The following is a 5,000-nucleotide window of genomic DNA, read 5'->3' on the forward strand; positions in this document are numbered from 1 at the left end:
ACGTCAGCCAGACACTCTTATCACACACTACTCTCTTATCACACACAATATCTAACCACCAGCATGGAAGAACATCCAGTGCATCCTCTCCGCCACATGACACAATCCACACTATCATTACCAGACCGGGAGGTCCACCCAGAAAACACAATATCCCACCCTTCCGACATCCGCACATTGCTCAGCTAAGCCACGAACACCCACACATGTCCTACACAGTGGTGCACCCAACATCACAATACTGCCTCCTGTCACAGCACACAAACAATGGCAGGAATGAAAGACACAGATCTGCCACAACCATGGAATCGGAGCGCCGCCTGTCATGAGCCAAAAGTGCATCCTGACGTGACAAATCGGATAATACCGCAGGCATCCAATTACGATAATCACTATCAACGAACCTGCCGCCCCCCCCCCAATACACCTTTCCCTACAACAATGTGTATCTGAACCTACGCTATATCGTACCTTAACCTAACCTATATCGTACCTTAACCTAACCTATATCGTACCTTAACCTAACCTATATCGTACCTTAACCTAACCTATATCGTACCTTAACCTAACCTATATCGTACCTTAACCTAACCTATATCGTACCTTAACCTAACCTATATCGTACCTTAACCTAACCTATATCGTACCTTAACCTAACCTATATCGTACCTTAACCTAACCTATATCGTACCTTAACCTAACCTATATCGTGCCTTAACCTAACCTATATCGTGCCTTAACCTAACCTATATCGTGCCTTAACCTAACCTATATCGTGCCTTAACCTAACCTATATCGTGCCTTAACCTAACCTATATCGTGCCTTAACCTAACCTATATCGTGCCTTAACCTAACCTAATTTGTGCCTTAACCTAACCTAATTTGTGCCTTAACCTAACCTAATTTGTGCCTTAACCTAACCTAATTTGTGCCTTAACCTAACCTAATTTGTGCCTTAACCTAACCTAATTTGTGCCTTAACCTAACCTAATTTGTGCCTTAACCTAACCTAATTTGTGCCGTAACCTAACCTAATTTGTGCCGTAACGTAACCCATGTTGTGCCGTAACGTAACCCATGTTGTGCCGTAACGTAACCCATGTTGTGCCGTAACGTAACCCATGTTGTGCCGTAACGTAACCCATGTTGTGCCGTAACGTAACCCATGTTGTGCCGTAACGTAACCCATGTTGTGCCGTAACGTAACCCATGTTGTGCCTTAACCTAACCCATGTTGTGCCTTAACCTAACCCATGTTGTGCCTTAACCTAACCCATGTTGTGCCTTAACCTAACCCATGTTGTGCCTTAACCTAACCCATGTTGTGCCTTAACCTAACCCATGTTGTGCCTTAACCTAACCCACGTTGTGCCTTAACCTAACCTACGTTGTGCCTTAACCTAACCCATGTTGTGCCTTAACCTAACCCATGTTGTGCCTTAACCTAACCCATGTTGTGCCTTAACCTAACCCATGTTGTGCCTTAACCTAACCCATGTTGTGCCTTAACCTAACCCATGTTGTGCCTTAACCTAACCCATGTTGTGCCTTAACCTAACCCATGGTGTGCCTTAACCTAACCCATGTTGTGCCTTAACCTAACCCACGTTGTGCCTTAACCTAACCCACGTTGTGCCTTAACCTAACCCACGTTGTGCCTTAACCTAACCCACGTTGTGCCTTAACCTAACCCACGTTGTGCCTTAACCTAACCTACGTTGTGCCTTAACCTAACCCATGTTGTGCCTTAACCTAACCCACGTTGTGCCTTAACCTAACCCATGTTGTGCCTTAACCTAACCCATGTTGTGCCTTAACCTAACCCATGTTGTGCCTTAACCTAACCCATGGTGTGCCTTAACCTAACCCATGGTGTGCCTTAACCTAACCCATGGTGTGCCTTAACCTAACCCATGTTGTGCCTTAACCTAACCCATGTTGTGCCTTAACCTAACCCATGTTGTGCCTTAACCTAACCCATGTTGTGCCTTAACCTAACCCATGTTGTGCCTTAACCTAACCCATGTTGTGCCTTAACCTAACCCATGTTGTGCCTTAACCTAACCCATGTTGTGCCTTAACCTAACCCATGTTGTGCCTTAACCTAACCCATGTTGTGCCTTAACCTAACCCATGTTGTGCCTTAACCTAACCCATGTTGTGCCTTAACCTAACCCATGTTGTGCCTTAACCTAACCCATGTTGTGCCTTAACCTAACCCATGTTGTGCCTTAACCTAACCCATGTTGTGCCTTAACCTAACCCATGTTGTGCCTTAACCTAACCCATGTTGTGCCTTAACCTAACCCATGTTGTGCCTTAACCTAACCCATGTTGTGCCTTAACCTAACCCATGTTGTGCCTTAACCTAACCCATGTTGTGCCTTAACCTAACCCATGTTGTGCCTTAACCTAACCCATGTTGTGCCTTAACCTAACCCATGTTGTGCCTTAACCTAACCCATGTTGTGCCTTAACCTAACCCATGTTGTGCCTTAACCTAACCCATGTTGTGCCTTAACCTAACCCATGTTGTGCCTTAACCTAACCCATGTTGTGCCTTAACCTAACCCATGTTGTGCCTTAACCTAACCCATGTTGTGCCTTAACCTAACCCATGTTGTGCCTTAACCTAACCCATGTTGTGCCTTAACCTAACCCATGTTGTGCCTTAACCTAACCCATGTTGTGCCTTAACCTAACCCATGTTGTGCCTTAACCTAACCCATGTTGTGCCTTAACCTAACCCATGTTGTGCCTTAACCTAACCCATGTTGTGCCTTAACGTAACCCATGTTGTGCCTTAACGTAACCCATGTTGTGCCTTAACCTAACCTATAATGTGCCTTAACCTAACCTAAAGTGCGCCGTAACCTAAACTATATTGCGCCTTAACCTGACGCACGTTGTCGCTGAACCTGCTCTGTAATTGTTATGCAACCCGTTAAAGTAGTGTAGTGTTGCCTAACCGCAACCCTCGCAATATAGTTCGCTACTCGCACTGCCCGGTCCCCTGTGTATCGCGTCATGTTAAACACCTTGCAGGTGTTGCTGACTTTCCACATGCTCCTGCTATACACTGTAGTGTGGATAGCAGCAGGACGTACATGCCCCCCCCCCTTCCCCCCTGCCTTCGCAAGCTGGTCGGTGAGAAGTTTGCATGTTCAATGCCCTTCGCATGCCGACGTACTCAGCCTACGTTGTGGTACGGCCTGTCACCTGTCCGCCGATGTACGCAAAACCCACAAACTGTACTGCACATTGCTCCGTATGTACTGAATGATACATCGTGGCCCATGTGACCGTATGACGACAGCGCCTAGCAACGGCGGACCATACAGTCCAAATATTGTGCACGCAGCTACGTGTCGTCTCCCTATAAGAGCTGGATTGCAGTGTGGTACGCCATACAGACGTGTGGGAGGAACGGACGCCCTGGATGGCGATCAGCATGAGCAGTCTGTTGATGTAGTGGAGCGTGTATTCGGACGTAGTCGTCTCTTCTCACACACCGTGATAGCATGTTGCACCGCGTTCCACATCTGCGACATGCTGCAGAGGCGGGCTGACAGTCGTTCGCGCAATGGACACCGCATACGTACGGGGTCTACCTTCCACGTGTTCTCTAGGCGTGCACATGTTGTTGCGTCTATGTGGGCAGACGTAGTGTGTTGTGACACCTGACACAGGCATGCAATACTCGTTGCAAATGGCGATGGACGTGTACGTTTGCTGGTGACGTTACGCAAATGAACAACCGGTAACCCGTTGTGGTGCGGTTGTTCTCGCTAGAGGTGAATCAGTGTTGGCGACGATCGGTCGAGCTATTAACCGGTTGTTTCAGGGATACCCACCATGCCCACGAACGTGAAAGGGGACCCACCATGCCCACGAACGTGAAAGGGGATCTGGGTGTGAGGCGATACGCGGCGGTGGCTGGGTGGGACCGTCCCCGGCCGGTGAGGGGGGGCCGCCCGGCGTGCTGGCAGCGCGGTGCGTGGGCGCACGCGCTACAGCCGGCTGGTGGGGGCGGCCGGTGGCAGGCGCGCCGGCCGACGGACGCGGCAGGCGGCGCAGCTGCGCGCCGGCGCCCCCTGCTCGCGGCGCCTTGCGGCCAAAGTAGGTCCTCGCGGGCCCGGTGCGAAGCGCGGTGGCCATCTGCAGTGTGCTGGTCCGATTGAGGACTTTGTGCGCTGAGGATGCGCCGCCGCCCGGCGCTCGGCGCCGCGACGCCGTCTGCTGCTCGGTCGCCCCAGCGGTTCTCGCAGGTGGTTTGTATCGCAGCTGTGCGGACGTGTTGGCGCGTGCGCTGTGCTGGGAGAGTTCGCTTCGGCACCCAAGTAGGGCTTTTGTCCTTCTGTGGCGCTGGCGTTGGAGCTGCCGGTCACCGTAGGTGGCGCGTGTTGTCTCCCGCCGGCAATGCCACGACAGCACGCTCCCGGGCCTCTGTCGGCAGCGGCAAGCTCAGTTGGGAGCACGGGTGGTCGCACCTAAAGCGTCTACTCGCCTAACTCCGGGCGATTGCGCCTCTCTCGAACCCGACCAAGTACTTAGGACGGCGCTGCGCGCCGCCGGGACCTGAGAGGGTTTCGAGGTGTGTTGTGCAGGGGAGCTCAGCCTCCTCCTGTTTGCAGAATAATTGAGCGGACGCTTGCGTGTTCGCGCGGGCCCCCGGGACACACTCCCGGGCGGCCGGCTGCTCAGCTCTAGTTGACGCAGCTCCCTGGTTGATCCTGCCAGTAGTCATATGCTTGTCTCAAAGATTAAGCCATGCATGTCTCAGTACAAGCCGCATTAAGGTGAAACCGCGAATGGCTCATTAAATCAGTTATGGTTCCTTAGATCGTACCCACGTTACTTGGATAACTGTGGTAATTCTAGAGCTAATACATGCAAACAGAGTCCCGACCAGAGATGGAAGGGACGCTTTTATTAGATCAAAACCAATCGGTCGGCTCGTCCGGTCCGTTTGCCTTGGTGACTCTGAATAACTTAGGGC

At 51.2% G+C, this 5,000-nt stretch overlaps 1 non-coding gene across 1 annotated transcript in view; it reads left to right on the forward strand.

Annotated features, from left to right (window-relative positions):
• Positions 1-4,721: 4,721 nt before the first annotated feature.
• The window catches only part of LOC126429708 (small subunit ribosomal RNA), a 1,909-nt gene continuing 1,630 nt past the window's right edge, over positions 4,722-5,000 (forward strand). Inside the window, exon 1 of the ribosomal RNA XR_007576991.1 lies at positions 4,722-5,000. This exon is cut by the window's right edge and continues 1,630 nt beyond it. This is a non-coding gene — a ribosomal RNA (small subunit ribosomal RNA).

Source organism: Schistocerca serialis, unplaced genomic scaffold (genome assembly GCF_023864345.2).
Source record: "Schistocerca serialis cubense isolate TAMUIC-IGC-003099 unplaced genomic scaffold, iqSchSeri2.2 HiC_scaffold_1029, whole genome shotgun sequence".
NCBI lineage: Eukaryota > Metazoa > Arthropoda > Insecta > Orthoptera > Acrididae > Schistocerca > Schistocerca serialis.